The sequence below is a fragment of the Lolium perenne genome, chromosome 7 (genome assembly GCF_019359855.2).
Source record: "Lolium perenne isolate Kyuss_39 chromosome 7, Kyuss_2.0, whole genome shotgun sequence".
NCBI classification, from domain to species: Eukaryota; Viridiplantae; Streptophyta; class Magnoliopsida; order Poales; family Poaceae; genus Lolium; species Lolium perenne.
The window spans coordinates 289,614,635-289,634,820 of record NC_067250.2 but is presented as its reverse complement, the minus strand read 5'-3'; the positions used below and the strand labels follow the sequence as shown (position 1 = coordinate 289,634,820).

General features: G+C 43.1%; 2 protein-coding genes and 1 long non-coding RNA gene across 8 annotated transcripts in view; all 3 read left to right on the top strand.

Moving 5' to 3' along the window:
• Nucleotides 1-20,186, top strand: part of LOC127326670 (uncharacterized) — a 79,324-nt gene that overhangs the window by 16,932 nt on the left and 42,206 nt on the right. Inside the window, exon 1 of one of the 6 annotated variants that reach the window (XR_011747942.1) lies at nt 5,254-5,410. The exons of 1 other annotated variant lie outside the window; for it this stretch is intronic. The gene's annotated coding sequence lies outside the window, so the exon portion shown is untranslated. Of the gene's footprint in view, nt 1-5,253; nt 5,411-8,762; nt 8,903-20,186 lie in introns of those variants that run through there. 4 more of the 6 variants (XR_011747952.1, XR_011747949.1, XR_011747948.1 and 1 more) reach the window with 4 other exon arrangements.
• The window catches only part of LOC139832995 (uncharacterized), a 52,041-nt gene that overhangs the window by 1,656 nt on the left and 30,199 nt on the right, over nt 1-20,186 (top strand). The window lies entirely within an intron of this gene.
• Nucleotides 30-3,716, top strand: LOC139830121 (uncharacterized). The gene is made up of 4 exons (XR_007868049.2): nt 30-144; nt 369-654; nt 1,177-1,323; nt 3,472-3,716. It is a non-coding gene; the product is annotated as an uncharacterized lncRNA (long non-coding RNA).

Sequence of the window (20,186 nt, the reverse complement as noted above, 5' to 3'; positions counted from 1 at the left end):
CCTGTTCCTTGTATCCAGTAATAAAGTTTAGTGCCATGCCTCTCACCAGGGAGGAGAGACCAGGCCACCAAAGCCTCAACCGTATGATGATGCTGTTCTCCCCGTGGCTCCGAGGAGCTCACGCTTCTTCCCTGCCACACCAAGGTCTATAAATCTTGAATGTTCTGGTTTTGATTTTCACTTGTAATAGCTTCTGATAATGTTGAAATAACATGTCTAGCTACTATTACCAAATAAAATACCCATGAAGAAGATGGTCACACTCTTTTTTGGAGGATGATGTGGCAACAGCGTTTTCCCGGTTTAATACTTTGTGCTCCTCTTACGCCCTTTGCCATTGTGTTTGACTTCCGGTTCCTTTTTTGTAGGGATTGAATATGTTTTGCTGGAAGAAAGTGAGGGGACAATGTAGTTTTCTGTGGTCATCGATGATCACTACCAATACTCCATGACCTACATATAGTACACGTGACACAGTTTGCCTCTAATGCTTCTGTCTGGCATAACACAGACTTTCTGGCTGTGGTGGTGGTGGTGCTGCTGCTGCCGCCGCAAGGAGGCCGTCCTGCACGAGGTCAAGCTGCTTGGCCCCAATGGCCAATTGCGGCGAGCTCGACGCCTCCGTTTAGAACATGTCGACATCGGCCCCCAAAGGTCAATTTTTTTCCTCGCCCGTGCTTGAATTGATTCCTCCGATGCTATCCAATTTCTTCCCATTTTCGTATTTGCTGAAATGGGCACCAGCATGCCAGGGCAACTTTTATTTGTGGCTGTTGAGTTGGAAAAATAAGTTTTTGTGTTCTTTTCATGTCCAGAACCAAGCTTCTGTATGAAAACTGTTTTTTTACTTGTTCTACTGATATGAACTACTAACTACTTGATCTAGTCTTTGTTATCAATTATCGCGAGCTGTTACCATGCTGTGTGATTTAGTATACCTAGTTATTAGGCGATGTCCGGTTGGATAGAATGAAGCTCTTCCTGCGTATTTTAGCTACTACCTAGCAACATGGATCTGACTAGTAACGCATACTTAAATATTCTTTGAGTTTGTACCCCTGGCAACTCACTTGACTTTATGAGTTGTAAAACATTGGTAGTACTATGTACATCTGCAATTTGCTTTATTGCTCAGTTTTTAGCCATTTTTCATATCTAATAGTGGTGCTTGTATAGGTTGTGCCAGTACAAGAACTTCAAGGAAGATCACAAGAAGACTCTTGTGGCGACATATTTAGTTGGCTGGGGAATTGATATTTAGCGTGTCAATACTGTCATAAACTATGACATACATGATTACGCTGATGTACATACTTGCACAGGGTAATTATAACTTTTCCCTACTATTCATGGTTGGTGCTATTATATCTGGGTAACATATTCACCTCCACATGTTGGAAAGGCTGGATGTTTTGGTACCAAGGGGCTTGCAATATCATTTGATTCTTCTGCCTTTGGCTCTGATGTCCTCAATAATGTTTGTATAACTGCTATATTTACTTCTTTTTTACTTCTCTGGTATGATCGGCAGAGCGTAGAATAACTGGGATTTTGACATATGTGTTATTTGCGATGAGAGCTACAAGTGAACCTTTTCTCGTATTTGTTTCCAGATTTAGAAATCATATTAGTCAAGTAGCTAGGTTACTTACATTCTTCCAAGCATGAACATTCTCGAGTTTGATTATCGTGTTAACATTTTGTTTTTCCGTGTAGATATCCGACACCAAGAGGGTGAATAGTCTTGTGAGTGACAGCCAGATATGGACGCACAATATGCCCGTGGCTTTGGCTGAGTTTTGCGTGTGAGCCACATGTAGGTGCACAATATGCCCACGGCTTTGACTGCTTACCTCTGCCCTCGCCGCCGTCATCGTGTCATGCTGCTCGGCTGTGGACGAACATGACTACTCGTGTGATGACACCGAGTTCACCGTGCCACAACCACAGGGGTGGTGATGTCTCATCCTCGGCTGCAATTGCCCTCTGGTGAGCCCAATTCATCCCTTCCATCCCCTCTTAAGTGTCCCCTCCACACACCCCCCGCCCCATATTGGTTTGTTGTGATAGGATGATTATCTGGCTATTTAGTTGGTAGATCTTAACTACTAAAAAGGTTTTGGTGGTTCGAGGTCCAGAGCTATGCAAGGTTTCGAATTTCGCCCGAAAAAACATAATTTCGTACGAAATTCGCCCATTTCGTTCAGGCCCGGTAGATTTGCTTGCCGGACAAATAATTTCGGCCTTATTTGAAATCTTGGGCCGACCCAGTCTCCGGCCCAAGCCAGTGTTGCTATTCCGTGACTTAAAGGGTCAAAACAGACCCCCCAAACCCTAAATTACACGAAAATTCCCCAAACTCTCCTCTGCCCCGCCGCCTCCTCCTGGAGCCGTGGTCCGTGCAGCCCATCCTCTCTCCGGCTACGGCCTCATGGTGCTGGACATGCCTGCGTGGCAGCTCGGTGCAAATCGAGAAGTGCCCGAAAGCCCCTGGAGCGGTCATTGGCCAAAGGGCGTTCGTGCGCGCCCGTCCCTGCGGCCATGGCCATGCGCGCGCTCGTCCCTGCAAACGCGTGTGAGATTCCACCTAGTAGAACTATTCCAGTGAGTATTTGTGAGTCAACGAGCTAACTCGAATTGCTGATTGGTGTCCTATTGTTGTAACTCGAGCGATTCGTGAGTGTATAAGCAAGCAACAGATCTTAGTTCTTCAGTTTTACTCAGATTAGTTCTATTGCTACAGGATTTCAATTTGTTTGTACAATTTCGTTTATTTTTCGTTCATTTTTCGCGCAGTTTTCATTCAGAAATTCAAAATTTGGATTGTGCTTTTCGTCCGAGAGTTTCCAAAAAGACGAAATTCGCCCATTTTGTCCAGGGGCGGTAAAATTTGCAAAACGAAATCCAAAACCTTGGGGCTATGTAATTCATGAATTTTCTGTTAAAGTCATTTTCTTGTTGTTACTGGACTGGTGTTGTGTAATCATGATCAATTTTTGTGTAGGGACAATAATCCGTTTATTTCCCGTGGTTTGATTCTGATGATAGGTTCATGGTATTGTTCTTGCTTCACTGAATCAATTACTGTCCGTGTATAATAATCATCTATTTTGCGACATGTGACCGTGGTGTAACGAAAATACATTTTTTGCATAGTTTATTGATCTTTTTCATGCTCTGAATCTTTTTTTACTAGTACTAGCTGACCCCTCATGTCTTTGGCTGGAAAAAGACTAATAGTTGTTGATCCTTTGATACTTTGGTCCTCCTCACACTATGCTGAATCTCTTTACCATTATTAAATTTCTGGAGTAAAATTTGCAAGTCCACATGTGATATTATGCAGTTCATTGACCATCATTATTCCTTCTATTTCTCGTGATTCATCATTCAGAGATTGGTACTGACCACTTTGTGTTCCTCTTATGTCCTTTGCCATTGTGTTTGACTTCTCGGGTTCCTTTCTTGTAGGGACTGAATTTGTTTTGAGGGAAGAAAGTCAGGGGAAAATGTAATTTGATGTGGTCATCAATGGTCATTACCAACTCTCAATCAACAGAACATGTTACACGCGGCATGGCTTGCCTCTAGCTCCTTCGGTCCGGTGTGGCCAACCCATTCCTGCTCTGGTGGTCCTGCTGCAGAGAGGTCTAGCTGCTTGGCCCAAAGCCCAACCATAGCTATCTCGCCGCCACCATTCAGAACACGTTGACATTGTCACCCCGAGAGAAGGTCAATTTTTTTATTTGCTTGAGCTCGGATCGATTGCATCCACGCTATTCAATTTCCTCCTATTTTATTTTTTGTACTTGCTGAAATGGGCACCGGCACACAAGGGCAACTGGTATTTGTGTCTGTGTTGAGTCGAAAAATGAATGATGGCTTGTGTTGCAAACTTTTGGTGGCAAAATAGAGCCAGAAACACATTTGTGTATTTCAAAACCTGCAAAATGGTTCATATCAGTTCTGTGACATTAGTTTTTTCCCTTACCCACATTGTTAGAAGATAAAAACTGCCACATTTACTTGTCGCTCAATTGCCATGTTTAGCACCAGGCATTCAAATGCCAAGTCCTCCATTTTAGGAAAAAGGCATAAGTCCGAGCCCACTTTATATTCAAATGAAGCCACTAATATCATCCATTGGGGTTCAACTTAAAACATACTACCGAGCCAACATGAAGCCCCTCTCGTTGTTATGAGTCACTTTCTTCTGTCTCACTAGATGCCTTTGTTATGTTGCACTGGCATCTTACATCACTAGATGCACTTGCCATCAAGCATCGTCATTTTTGTGGGAGTTATAGGTTCCAGTTTTGGAAATCATATTGGTCAAGTAGCTAGATTACTTACATTCTTCCAAGCATGAACTTTTCGAATTTGATTATTGTGTTCACATTTCTTTTTTTGCGTGTAGATATCTCGACACCAAGAGGGTGAAAAGTCTTGTGAGTGACAGCCAGATATAGATGTACACAATGCCCTCGGCCTCGATTGCTTACCTCCGCCCTTGCTCCCGTACTCCCATCCCGCTGCTCAGCCGTGGACGGACATGACTACTGGTGTGATGGTGGTGGTTCACCGTGCCACAACCAGGGGGCGGTGATGTCTCGACCATGGATCCAATTTCCCTCTGGTGAGCTTTGATGTATTACATCTCCTCTACCTACTCTGTTGTAGTATCTGCTCTGTTCATTGAGCCGATGACCCCCCATATTGGTTTGTGGTGATAGGATAGGATGACTATTTGGCTAATTTATTGCTATTTTTTTACTACAAAGAAGGTTTGGTGATTCGAGTTCTAGGGATATGTAATTCATGAACTTTCTGTTAAAGTCATTTTTTCTTGTTACTTGGCTGGTTGTGTAATCTTGATCAAATTTTGTGGGACCATAGCATGTTTGTTTTCTGTGGTTTGATTCTGATGATAATCGCATGCTACTATTCTTGCTTCATTGAATCTATTCATTTCCGTGTATAATAATCATCTGTTTGGTGTATTAAAAATACATATTTTTGTTGCTGCGTAGTGTATTAATCTTGTTCATGATACCCGGGCAAGAGCTTTTACCCTCTTTCATGATTTGTAATATACTTTGTGTTCCTCTTATGTCCTTTGCCATTGTCTTTGAGTTCTGGTTCCTTTCTTGTATGGACGGAATAAGTTTTGAGGGAAGAAAGTTAGGGGACAATGTAGTTTGTTGTGGTCATTACTCATTAGAAATCATTACCAACACTCCATCAATCGAGTATGTTACAGACGGCACGGCTAGCTGCTTTGGTTTTGGGTGACCCGCCCGTTCTGGTTTTGGTTGTGCTGCTACAGGGAGGCTGTCCTTCACGAGGCCCAAGCCCAACCGTGGCGGTGTTACTGCCACCATTTCTAACACGTTGACATCGACACCAAAAGGTCAAAAAATATATTCTTGCGCTAGCATCTATTTTGCTGCCATGCTATCCAATTTCTTCCTGTTTTTGTACTTGCTGAAATGGACAACAACATGCAAGGCCAACTTGTATTTGTGGTTGTGTTGGGTCAAAAAAATGATCAATGGCTTGTGTTGCGAAATGTTGGTGGCAAAAATAGAGCAGAAAACATGTTTTTGTATTTCATTCCTTCAAATGGTTCATATCAGTTCTGTAACATTAGTTTACTTCCTCACACGTGCTATTTATAAGAAAAAACTATCCCATTTAATTATCGCTCAATTGCTATGTTTAGCACCGGGCATGAAAAGGTCAAATCCTCCTCCGATTTAGGAAAATCGCACAAGTCCGAGTGCACTTTATACAAATGAAGCCACTAATATCATCCATTGGGGTTCAACTTTAAACATATAGCATGCCAACATGAAGCCCCTCCGTTATGGGTTTCTTTCTTTGTGTCACTAGATGCCTTTGTTATGTTACGTTGGCATCTCGGACCACCGGACGCATGTGACATCAAGCGTCATTATTTTTGTTGGAGTTTAATGAGAGCTACAAGTGGAACTTTTCCAGATTTTGAAATCATAGTCAAGTAGCTAGATTACTTATATTCTTCCAAGTATGAACTTTCCGAGTTTGATTATCGTGTTAACACTTCTTTTTTGCATGTAGATATCTTACAACAAGAGGGTGAATAGTCTTGTGAGTGACAGCCAGGATATAGATGCACAATATGCCCGCGGCTTTGTTGCTTACCTCCGGCCTTGCCGCCATCCTCTGTCATGCTGCTCAGTCCTGGATGGACATGACTTCTAGTGTGATGACGACGAGTTCACCGTGTCACAACCACTAGGGTGGTGAAGTCTTGGCCTTGTATACAATTGCCCTCACGGTGAGCCTCGATTTCTCCCTTCCTTCTCCTCTAAGTGCTTTGTGGTAGCATCTGTTCTGTTCGATGACCCCCCATATGGGTGATATAATGACTATCTATATATGTGGTTTGTAGGTTTTAAGTTTTAACTACTAAGGAGGTCTGGTGACTTGAGCTCCGGGGCTATGTAATTCAAGAATTTTCGATTGGAGTCATCTTGTTGTTCTTGGACTGGTGTTGTGTAATCTTGATCAATTTTTTTAGGGGGAATCATCCGTTTATTTCTGTGATTTGATTCTGATGATAGCTGCATGCTATTATTCTTGCTCCACTGAATCTATTCATGTTCGTGTATAGTAATCATCTGTTTGTCGACATGTGACCATGGCGTAATAAAAAATACACATATTTTTTCTCGTGTAGTTTATTGATCTTCTTCTTGTTACGAATCTTTTTTTACTTGAGATGGATGGTTACTAGTAGTAGCTGACCCCTCATGTCTTCCCTTCGGAAGGCAAAAGACTAAAAGTTGATGATCCTTTGATTCCCTGGTCCGATTCAAACTATTCTGAATCTCTTCACCATTCTTAAATTGCTGGAGTAAAATTTACAAGTCCACATGTGATATTATGCAATTCATTGACCAGCACTTTTCCTTCTAATTCTCGGATTTCATCATTCAGAGATTGGTGCTGACACCACTTTGCTGTTTGCAAAAAACAAACTGGTGCTGCAGGTTCAACTTGGAGAATGTGTGGACCGACCAATGTGGCATGGACGGTCGATAAGGCCAGGGTCGTTGCCATCGTCAATGACCTGCTTACTAAGACAGAATGACCCAAGGATCAATCTCAGCATTGATCGCCAAGCGATGGAAGGTTGAATCCCACCCTGGCCCATTTCCTGCTTGTTTGATTTGACTATTAGTGTTGTCTTCTCATTGAGTTTGTATTGGCTGGGGTTGCAGAATTGGAGCAACGGGAAGCAAAGGGAGAAGGTGAACAACACGGTGTTGTTCTACCAAGCCACCCACGACAAGCTCATTGCCGAGTTTCCCAAGTACAAGCTGATCACGCCCTTTGTCCTCTCCAAGCGCTTAAGGTAACTTCACTCACCCGGATCTTCTTTCTCCTATTACTTCGATGAGCTACGAATCTGTGTGTAGTGCTTGTTGATTGGTGTGTAATTTTTTGTATATGATGTGCGGTTCAAGGCGATATGCAGAAATGAATGTATGTTCTTGTTTAAGCTTTCCCTTACGTAATGTAGATGTTGCCTCATTGCCCATTGGATCCGAAGACCTCGAAGTAAACTATTTTGTGTTTCCATTCTCACCATGTTTAGTATAAATGTATAATCTCTGTAGCACCGGACCTTGTTTTCATGTCAGATTTGCCATCTTTTCATCTATCCAAAATTTGTTAGATAGCTACATAATGTAGCTCTTTTATATATGAGCCAATCCAATGATGCAATTGTATAGTTCCAAGAATCAAAATTATCTGTATTGTCATGTAAGCTCGGTTTGCCTCTTGCTTGTTTGGTGGCTGCGTACTGAGCTTTGTTGCGTTCTTTGTGTGGTTAGCACTTGTTAATGCAACTATCTTTAAATGTACGTCTTTTATCACTTAATTAATAAAACAGAGCTACATTTGTCAATGCAAGTGGACTTTTAGGATGCTTTTTTCCTAGTTGTGTCTTGCTTAAATAGGCATAGGCAGTGCTGAACCCTATATATTTTCAGGTTCAAAGCAATATCGGTGTGCAGGCCACAGATTCCAGTGGGGTGGATGCTATGCTCGGCTTTCCAACCGGCTTCTACGCCTCCTTTCCTCTTGCCGCTGTGCGGCCGCGGTGGTGGTGATGACATTCTCAGCCTCGGCAACACCCCACTCCCGTGAGCTCTTCGGGTTACCTCCGTCCGCCTCTTCTCTTCCGTGGTACCACATCCTGGAGCCATGGACATTACGTGGGGGTACTTCTTATCTATCTAGCTTAACTCAATTTTTGCTTGGTTTTGCTTAAATTCCCACCAGATGCATTGTCTAGTTGTTATTAGTCTGCTTGTTTAGTCCTGATTATTTGATTATGAGTAGGGGACACTTTTATGGACTGCTTGCTTATTTTCCTTACTTGGTTTAGGCTTAAGAATACGATGATAAGAACAGAATATTGTTATTCTTACGCTAATAACCTCTTTTGCGTCACAGCGATCAAAACATTGAGTCTAAAATGTTTTGGTAGTTGATGCTAGGGTTCATGATTTTCTCAGGAAATATGGATGCATTCATGTTAATTCGAGGGAATAAACCTGATTTTGCATTTTGCATGTCAATTCAGGTGCTATGTAGTATGTACTCCTGCCATCCGAGGGCTGTCTAGTGTCAACTATCGCAAGAAGAAGTGTATCCACAATAATTAGGTGAACAGTCTGGTACTTCTACATGGAGTACTTGCAACGGCAAGTGTCAGATACACTTCCACGCTCTTCTACAACAATGCCTTTCTGCTTGTCCTCCGCTGCTCCAGCCCCGGCACCGGTGCGTGCTCGAGAACCTCATATCTTCTGTGGTCTACTCCTCTTCTAGGATACGTTGAAATGTGGTATGCATTTAGCTGAAACACAGATATTTTGATTGCATCTTCTTTGATCTGTGTGGGATGTAAAATGCATTTTATGAGTGCTGGCATATGATGCTTTCTTTCAGTTAGGGGATTACAATGAACTGATCCTGTTGGTAGTAAAAATAAATAGAAATGGATGTTTTTTTTCCTGATTTGGTGCCCAATGTCCTGTAGACAACCTATCTGTATGTTTGCGGTTGTTCGAGTTAAACATGATATGGTTTCTTAAGCTATGTTACCTCACATACTTATGTCTAAGGTTTGTAGTTACAAGATGATGCTTTCAAACATAGTTGCTAGAGAAGCAATACCACGAGGAGTATAGAATTTATCTCTCATGTTGGAAAAGGCGCTACTGTAGAAAATAGGGACATGTGGATGATCGTATTAAACAAGTAATAGACTAGTTGATGACACAATAGATGCAATAATATTGCTTCTACTATATCACTTGAATCACGGAATGCAACATCTTGCCTTGTTGATTAAATGAATGTAATTGATGGAGCTTTCATAAATTGGTATACTTTAATATATTATTTTTTACATGTCAGGTGGTCCTTGGGTATATCAAGAAGTGGATTCCGGTCCTTGGGTGTGTCGAGAATTCCTGTGGCAATGGCAATGGCGTCCACCCCTGTGATGTTGTCCTTCTCGCAGGTAAAGTCCCTCGTCTTCCTCTTCTTAGCTCCGACTTTATGGTTTATTGAAGTTCCCAATTTAGAATGGAGCAACCGCATGCACAGCGGTGCATTCAAGAAATCGAGTGTATTTATGCTGATGTATTGAAAGATGTAGTGCATGTGGTTTTAAGTGTTAGATTGCGAGCTTGATCTGGTTGAGATTGGATGATTGCATAAGGGTTGCGAGGAGTATGCATTCATAGATGCAGCAGCGGGAATTACAAGTTACAACACAAGTAAAAATTTCTTGTTGTGTCATTCTCTTTGAAGGATGCTCCTGATTTTCATTAGCTTGTACATCTTGCAAGAAAGAACTTTTTGATGAAGAAGCATGATGCATGGACTTTTACTTACATTTACACACAATGCTTTGATAGTATACTTGCACGTTGAAATTTTTCGTATACCATTATTATCCAATAATAATAGTGTTCTGCATGGTTATCTGCTTCTTCCTTTATGTCCTCTTGATGTGTGATATCATGGCCACAGTGCCTTGCTTATTCATAATTGGACAATGTGCTAGTGGATCTTCCATCTCTGTGGAATCATACTCTCGATAAGAAGTTTCATATAACTTTTTCTCTTCTATTATTGATTAGTCCATTGATAAAATTTGGTATCTATTACTGAAGTGATTTGCTTCCCAGATTTGTTTACCAACTTATGCATGGAGAACAACTGTTTTGTTGTTCACTGCCGTAGTAGCAATGTTTCTGGAGCTTGTGGACTGGTTGTGTTTTGAGAATCTATAGCTTGGACAATCGAATGATTATGCGAATTTTTTGTTTGCATTGTTTCATGTGACTTCAAATAGTTCAACGACTTGATATGCACTTGCGCGTTGCTACTACTTTCATGGGGTTTGACAGTGACTATAGATGTACTTTATTAGTACCTGGCCAAGTTTCTCTCTCTTTGTTGGACAAAAGCCGGATTTGCCTTTTCATGTTGGTTGGTGAAGACCCTGGTTGTCGGGTTTCTAAAAAGGAAATTTACCCAGATTTGGTTTCTAAAAGGGAAATTTACCCAGATTTAGTTTCCCGATAGAGAACAAACCATGATGTTTACATGCAAAGTAATTCCACATAGGTGCCACTTTTTTTGAGAATACTTGCTTGCATGTAGATGTTAGGGGATATTAGTTCCTGGGACCTGACCTGGAGTGCTAGAAACAATCATTAGCATGTTATGAGACCCCCGGCAAGATATTAGCTTTGGCCGAGCATGGAGAATCGGGCGCACAGGGTGGGGAGCAGTTCAGCCTGGGACGGACATGCTTTGTACATTCAAATAATCAAATGTAGATCTCTTATCTCATGTAACCATGGAGATAAGATGGCACCTGGAATGATAACAAGTTACGGTGGCCTCTTCTTTGACTCCGTGGTTTTGGGAGTCTCTGGTTCTTCCATTTTCTCATGTTTTGCATCGAGACATAGATGCAATAATATTGCTTCTACTATATCAGTTGAGTCATGGAATGCATCATCATGCCTTGTTGAAAAATTGAATGAAATTGTCGGAGCTTTCATAAATTGGTATACTTTAATATATTTGATTTTACATGTCAGGTGCAAAGTTGATGTTTATATGTACGGTCCTTGGGTATATCAAGAAGTGGATTCCTGTCCTTGGGTGTGTCGAGATTTCCTGTGGCAGCGGCAATGGTAATGGTTTCCACCCCTGTGATGTTGTCCTTCTCGCAGGTATAGTCCCTCCTCTTCCTCTTCTTAGATCCGACTTTAGAGTTTTTCAAGTTCCCGGGTTAGAATGGAGCAACCGAATGCACGAGTGATGCATTCAAGAAATCAAGTGTATTTTATGCTTTGAGGTATTGAAAGATTTAGTGCGTGTGGTTTTAAGTGTTAGATTGCGAGCTTGATCTGGTAGAGATTGGATGATTGCATAAGAGTTGCAGGAGTTTGCATTGATATTTTTATTTATAAAGTTTGAAGTGTTACTAGCCACGAAAGATGTTTGGTCACTTGACAAACTGCTAGTTGTTGCCCAACACACAAGTCAATTCATGCATGGTTCTGTTCAAGCGATTCGTCTTTCTGTTCAACCGAATCCGGAGGCGAACCATATATGTGTCATGCAGCGGTGGCGGCACCTACCCTCATGCAGCAGCTTTTCATCGGCAACAAGCGGGACACCCCACTCGGGGCATTTGACTTGGGCTTCTCCATGCATGTTGTGACCAGGTCGTCCATCCAGGTCTCTCCATAATCCATATCTCTTGGTTTGCTCTGTGATGGTTGAACTCTTGTAATTGTGGTTAATTGAAGGTGTTTGTGTATGTTCACCTTGCGTGGGTGATATTGGCCATGTTGTACCTGTACATTGCCTCGATGCGATAGCCTAATGGGTTTGTCTTTTTTATGCTCAATTGATTGTGTGGTCGGTACTGTGTATATATCAATCATGGGTTGTGCCACTGATTTTAGAAGTGTCCTCCTATCAAATGTCCTGGGACTGGTTGTTGCTGGTCAGAAATATGTTATTTTAGACTTAGGTGCAATAACAATGGATAGCCCTGGAGCATGGAATTCGTGTGTACTTGTTACCCTTACTCATGTGTTTAGCTGGTTATAAGCATATTTGTTGTCTCAGATCGAATTTCTTTTGTTATGATCTTGCTGGAACTGTGTTATGGTCGGCATAGATAATTAGATAGAACAATCTAGAATCAGCAAAGAATTCCCCTCTTTTTGTTTGGCTTTTAGGCCTTGTTGTCTCAGCTAGTTGTATGCATGCATGCTTAACGGTGGTAACTAACACGTGTCTCCTCTTGTTCTTGGTTTATCGTTTCGACAATAGGTAAACAAGGAGGATGAGTTCAGCACGGGCCTTTGTCTGTGCTCATGCTGAGCGTCAACAACAACGCTCAAGTTTGTGAACTCTGTGAACTCTCTTGCTTATCTTGAGACTCTCGGGTTGGAATTTTCTTTCTCGTGTCCTGCCTTTGTTTGAATTTAACACCCGCTGGTCTTTCCGTCATGTGTACATTTGGTAGAAACCATATTGATCTAGTTGATGTGCAAGTGAGTCTTAGTTTCATGAATTTGTCTCTGGTAACAATGATGTGCTATTTGTCTGTTAAATGCGCCACTTGTCTCTGTTAACAATGATGAGAGGCACCCCTATCCCAGCCTAGGCTGCAGGATGTTGACTAGGTTACGCCAAAGGAGAGGTATAAATCCTTCATTCCTAGCCCTTGGAGTCCGCCACTGGTCTATGCCCCGATGGCGTGGTCGAAGCCCATTGTTGTACTCACCGTGACAGCGGGATGACGGCTCACCGTGCAACCCCGACACTACGATGCGGCTGTCAAAATTACTGGACTGGTCCTCAAAACGGGGTAGAGAACATGATGAGGATAGGGACAGTCCAATACCATAGGATGGAGTAGTTAATGTAGCCAAATATGTTGTTCTATGACCATCAGGTGGTTCTTGTTTGTGCTCATTAACAATGAAATAACAATGATATTAGCTAGAGTCATACTAATATAGGCTTTGCTCTTGTGTATGTAATCGCTGCTGGCAATTGATAATTACGGTGACACAAACAGTTTTGGTTCAATCTTTAATTTGGTGGAATGCTTTCATGTACAAATTAACCTCTACTATTTCTTATGTAGAACATTATTGGTTGTCTTTGTTTTTCTTACCTTGATGAACTAGTCTTCATTTCACAACTGCTTGCTATTTTATATATGCTAGTACTTCTATACTACTTACATGTTATTTCATCACATAAATGAGCACTAAATTTTCTAAATTGCGGTAGTAAATGAGTGTGCACTCTATTTCGGTTATGAGTCTGAAGAAGATGATGCGGTATCCATGTGGAATTCTATATGTTAGGGGCGGTATCTTTGCAGGGATCTACTTTAGTTTTGCATGTACTAATTTTCATCTTGAATTTACTGGTGTGATGTCAAATAGCTTGTCTGCAGCTGCATTCCCTTGTGCGCTATAGCTCTGTTACCTACCGTCAATAAACTGATCCACTGTGTATATGTAGGATATGCTTTGAAGAAAAAGAAGACAGAGCTATTGCCAATTGTGGGTGCTCGGCTGCAGAAGAGCGGGATCTTTGGATGCCTCAACTTGGCGAACATCCTAGGTGAGGCAATGTCTTTCAGGGGCTCGACTTCGGCGTTCGGCGGCATTCGAGGTGCCTCAACTTGCGAGAATCCTAGGTGAGACATGCGGGTGCACGATATGATTGATGCTCCTTTTCTTTTCACTATCTCTTACACTGCGTTCAAGTTATAGGGTGATGGAAGTTGACCGAGGAAGGCTGCTCATACTTGTTAGTTGATGCGTCATTGACCCTCCAAACTATTGTCAACATTTTAGGAAAGTAGTGTTGGGTGCATCTGCGTTGCTCTATATGATTTTGCCGTGCATGTAGTCCTCAAGATTCCTTTTTAAAAAGTTGATACATCTGTCACTTGACCATATTAGATCCAGGACCTTACGTGAGAAAACAATGTTTGGTTTATCGTGGGTAGTAAAGCCATTATATTACGGAAGTTTTTGTTGCTCGGCTGCCATGGTAAATCTTGAAAGCTGTTTAGGACTGATATATGTTGTGGTATTTTTAAGTCCATGCAAGTCCCTACTGTTGTGTCGGTTGAAATCATGCTCGCATATCTAGTATGCTAACATGTGGCAGATTTTTTCTTTTGGTTGAGCCTTGCGGTGTTCTTGTCTCTCTTGTGGATTAAGTTGAAACTATGTAAATTTATTTTTGCTAAATATGATGTTCGACCAATCATTTGTTCTTATTGTCAAGGACATCGAAAAGGATGGAGGACGATAGAGAAGACAGGCGAGTAGTTGAAAATTTGCATGGCCACTTGTGAGCCTGTCTTGTACACATGAGAAAAGCCAAGAAGAAGCTGCATGTTAATGGTTGTGTTCCACCTGTGCCATCTTTTGGTGATCCTTGCTAGCTGTGCATAAACAGCCTTGTGCGTTCAGCTACAATTATTTGAGTTGAGGCTTGTTTCCTCTTGTTCTGAATGGTAAGCGGCTAGTGGAAGGAACATGTAATATTAGTGCCACGATAGTCGGCTTGTGAACGTGCTTGTGGCGACTGGAATTTGGGACTTCGATTATGCTCCAGGCTGGTGATCTTGCGATGGATGAGATGGTGCATCTTTGCAAGGATGCATGCAACGGCTTGATTATCTCGAAGGCTTACTCATGCATGAAGAAGCTTGCACTTGGCTCCTAGTAGCTTAGCTGCTCCAGGTTTACACGTGTGTCTATGTTGTAAACTGAACGAGTCAATGAGTAAAATTTGAATAAAAGGGCACATCTTAAAGTTCGAAATATATGTTATGATGAATCTTAGTTTCAGAAATTCCCGAGTTGCCTATTCACGTTTGGCACGATGAACGTTACGGAAAATTCCCATTGCCATGTATTCTTTTTTTTTTTGAGCTGTGCCTTGTATTCTTTGCAGAGTTAAGAAGTGGCACTTATCCCGATCGATTAGAGCTTGCAGCTCAAAGGAAACCTACCGAGATGCATGCAATTGACCATATAATTAAAGAGGAAGCGATTGAGGCAAAGCAAGTCTATATGACCAACCCCATTAGGGAGAAATTGTGCCTTCAACAATTACATGAAAATTATCCATCAGTGAAGAAAACAAACTAACCGAAGTAGAGAACCAATCTGAGGTTGGGTGGTTAGGAGGGTGGTTATACCCCCAGCCCACCCGAGTTCAAACCCCAGGTTTGACATCTGGGTGTCTCATAAAGGCGGAATAGTCATTCAGTGGGAGGCGACGTTCCCGTCGACAGCGAGGCGCCTGGGGTGACTTCGTCAATTTCCAGATCTAATCCGCCGGCTCGGTCTTAGGAGGTGCTCGTAGGGGTAGGGTGTGCGTGTGTGTGTTCATAGGGGTGAGTGTATGCGCGTGTATGTGAGCGTACGCGTTTATCTTGTGTTTCTCAAAAAAAAAAACTAACCGAAGTACACGTAGAGCGGGAACTCCGGCCGTCTTGTTAAGAAACAAGATAAAAACAGTTGTAGGAAAAGGGATGAATCAAAGCGATTCATGGATGGAAACAACTAGCAATTAATTAGGAGGAAGCCCAAAATCAGTTGAGGGCTTGAGGCAGCAGTTATTATAGTGACCTATAGTATCCCGCAAGCAAGAGACAATCACAACCTCGTTTTCTGCTATAATCAGCTCGACCATGCCATCTAATCTAATCACCTCCTGCATCAAGATTCAAAGCCCGGTTCCTCACTTTTCCCTCCAACCTCATGGTCTCTCTATAAGAACAAGCCATTGGAGACACATCGCGTGTGACTATGACTTAGACAAATTGGAGGTTAGGGGAAGACATCGGCGCTGTTTGGGCAAAGTGAGAGTCGACGAAATATTGCTTTACGTAGTACTCAGATGTGGCAATGAAATAAAAGTTGTGTTGTTTATACTTGAGCGATCCACTACACAATTATCTCGCTTATACTTGAGCGATCCACTCATCGTTGGAAGTTGTTAGCATTTGAAACAAACATGGAAGATATTTCTGGATCATTTTGGTGCTACTAGTTTCCTTGAGATATGGAGAGTTTTTGAAGCGGTCATGAGAGGGAGCAAAAGCAGTAGTACTCCTCAGATTCCAGGCCATGCATTTATTAATAGCCAAAGAAATTAGGCCATGGCCGTGCCTCCTCGATTGTGTAGCTGGATGGGCACTCCATCTTATACGGAGGGCACCGGTGATGCTAACCATGCGAGAATATATAAGGAGAGTCCACCGGACTAGTGATGATTGATTACCATGCAGAATAAGAAGAGCCCTCTGACGCATGCACAGCTCCCTGGCTGCCATACCACCACCTAATTAAAATGCATTGATCTCCTTGCATCAATTTATATGAGCGTTTAGTATCACGAGATGAGCCCCACCATCCACTGTCATGAATCCATGGTACTGTAGCTTGCGTCTTAGCCATTCGCCTATGCCCATCGTTAACAACAGGAAGCGACTAGTAGAACCAAAATTGATTTATCCTCTTCCCGCCATACCACTCCCTCCATTCCATCAAAATTCAAGCCTCAAACCATAACCTTCCTTCTATAAATACGAGGAGGGAGAGCCTGCCGCGTGCGGCTAGCCGCGACCGACCGACTTAGACTTTGATCTTTGTCGAGGAGAGGAGAGGAGAGGAGAGGCCAGCCACGCTTGTCAAGGAGAACGAGCTAGGCGAGGGTTGGCAAGGACTTTAGGCGACCGTGTGGCTGTGTTGAACGCCAATGAGCTCCGCCCTCACGGCCGTCCAAGTGCAAGGAAACGGAGAAGGAGATGGAGAGGAAGATGTTGCCTGCCTGACGCTAGGAGGGAAGGAGCGCTAGTCGTGCGAGCCGGGCAGCAACAGGTACTCTTGATTCCCTTGTTCTTGTAATGGACAAATTACCCAAGCTGCGAGCCGGCAGCGGCAAGTAGGCGATGCCTTCGTAGTTCTTATACTCTTGATCCCCTTGTTCTTGTCATGGCCTAAAACACGATTCGTTTCTAAATTTCCCCATAGCTGATAGCTTAGGTTCTCTTTCTTCCCCAAAATCCCCATTCCTAGCCTTATATTTCTCATTCCCCTTCACTCACTGGTTCAAGCCAACTCAAATGGCTTCCGCACATCTAGTATTGGGATTTTCTTAGAAGTTCTAAAGCTTCAGCATCAGATCGGCTATGCAACACACGGGAACTTCTCTTCTCCTATCTTGTTTTACAAATCCTTAGTTGGAATGGAGCCTTTTCGGTTGCTTGATTATTCTAGATAAATAATACCAATGTTAATTAAATTTTGAATGAATGTTTGCCGATTGGAGATATCTGTGTATTTTAGCCACACATTATTTGAGATTTGTATATGCTTTGCAAGTTTGGATAAACTGACAATTAGGTGTTTGTAAAATCCAGTTCGACTCATGAGCGTGTTCTGCCTTGATAGACCATCAACTGCTGCCATGATGCTACCTTAGAAGTCAAGGGCGACAGCCGTCATCCATGCAAGTGTCACCCTGCCGGAGAGTCGATGCCGCCAACCAAACCCGATGATGTCGTGCATGTCCGCTGCCTACCGTAGGAGACCGTGCCATCTTCCTTCACGGTGTATACCTAGACAACTGAAATCTTCCAGCACACGATGAACGCTCGCTTATTTTGGAAGATGTCATCACTCCCCGGCAACGGCGCTAGAAAAAGAGCTTGATACGCGTACAGCACGCGTCCGTTGGGAACCCCAAGAGGAAGGTGTGATGCGTACAGCGGCAAGTTTTCCCTCAGTATGAAACCAAGGTTTATCGAACCAGTAGGAGCCAAGAAGCACGTTGAAGGTTGATGGCGGCGAGATGTAGTGCGGCGCAACACCAGGGATTCCGGCGCCAACGTGGAACCTGCACAACACAAACCAAGTACTTTGCCCCAACGAAACAGCGAGGTTGTCAATCTCACCGGCTTGCTGTAACAAAGAATTAGATGTATAGTGTGGATGATGATTGTTTGCGAAAAACAAGAGAAACGATTGCAAGTAGATTGTATTTCAAGAAAGAGAATTGGACCGGGGTCCACAGTTCACTAGAGGTGTCTCTCCCATAAGATAAACAGCATGTTGGGTGAACAAATTACAGTTGGGCAATTGACAAATAAAGAGGGCATGACCATGCACATACATATTATGATGAGTATAGTGAGATTTAATTGGGCATTACGACAAAGTACATAGACCGCTATCCAGCATGCATCTATGCCTAAAAAGTCCACCTTCAGGTTATCATCCGAACCCTCCGGTATTAAGTTGCTAACAACAGACAATTGCATTAAGTATTGCGCGTAATGTAATCAGTAACTACATCCTTGAACATAGCACCAATGTTTTATCCCTAGTGGCAACAGCACATCCATAATCTTAGAGGTTTCTGTCACTCCCCCAGATTCACGGAGACATGAACCCACTATCGAGCATAAATACCCCCTCTTGGACGAGCACCACCGGGGTCTGCAGCGCCACGCGGGGCCTCTCCGACGACAGCGCCGCGAGCAAGATGTTCCGCGTGCCGATCTCGACGAAGGCTGCCACGACGCCCTGGCCGGCGGCGCTCTCTGGGTCGACGAGGAAGACGTCGGTGACGCAGAGGGGCTCGTTCGCCTCGTTGGAGCCCGGGGTTAGCGTGATCTCCTGCCCGGACTTGAGCTGCAAGGACCAGCCGTGCTCCTGGCGAAACAGCTTCTCATCATCCATGTCCATGGCCATGGCCATCGATCCTCGATCGACCGGCAGGCGCGCGGGGTATTGATCGATCGCCTCTCCTGTAGTCTGTAGCCCTTTTTCGTGATCGTGAACGAGACCTAGCTTGCACAAGATCTTGCGTGCTTATATTGACCGGCCCGGCCGGGAACTCTTGCCGATTCCGAGAGGTGATGGATGTTTTACATCGCCCCACCAAACGGATTCTAATCCTCCACGGACACGGGTTGGATTGCGATTTGGACTCGGAGCAGACACCGACCAAGCTCGTGCCGGTCGAGCCGTAATCATGGTGAGTCGATGGCATTTGGCAAGGTGTGGTATACGACCACGTGACAACAAATTATTCCTTTAGTAAATAACACTTCCTCTATGGAAAAGGCTTTGATTCCTTCGGGGCTGCGACGCTGCGAGCCTCCGGGTGTGTGGCCCTCCGATCTTCTTCACAAATTGCACGGAACACCAAATATTGGGACATGTTTTCACAAACTACAACTATGATTTATTTTTACATAGAACAGCATATATTATTGTAATTGTTGCACAAAATATGTTATTTTAGACTTAGGTGCAATAACAATGGATAGCCCTGGAGCATGGAATTCGTGTGTACTTGTTACCCTTACTCATGTGTTTAGCTGGTTATAAGCATATTTGTTGTCTCAGATCGAATTTCTTTTGTTATGATCTTGCTGGAACTGTGTTATGGTCGGCATAGATAATTAGATAGAACAATCTAGAATCAGCAAAGAATTCCCCTCTTTTTGTTTGGCTTTTAGGCCTTGTTGTCTCAGCTAGTTGTATGCATGCATGCTTAACAGTGGTAACTAACACGTGTCTCCTCTTGTTCTTGGTTTATCGTTTCTGACAATAGGTAAACAAGGAGGATGAGTTCAGCACGGGCCTTTGTCTGTGCTCATGCTGAGCGTCAACAACAACGCTCAAGTTTGTGAACTCTGTGAACTCTCTTGCTTATCTTGAGACTCTCGGGTTGGAATTTTCTTTCTCTTGTGTCCTGCCTTTGTTTGAATTTAACACCCGCTGGTCTTTCCGTCATGTGTACATTTGGTAGAAACCATATTGATCTAGTTGATGTGCAAGTGAGTCTTAGTTTCATGAATTTGTCTCTGGTAACAATGATGTGCTATTTGTCTGTTAAATGCGCCGGCTTGTCTCTGTTAACAATGATGAGAGGCACCCCTATCCCAGCCTAGGCTGCAGGATGTTGACTAGGTTCTGCCAAAGGAGAGGTATAAATCCTTCATTCCTAGCCCTTGGAGTCCGCCACTTGGT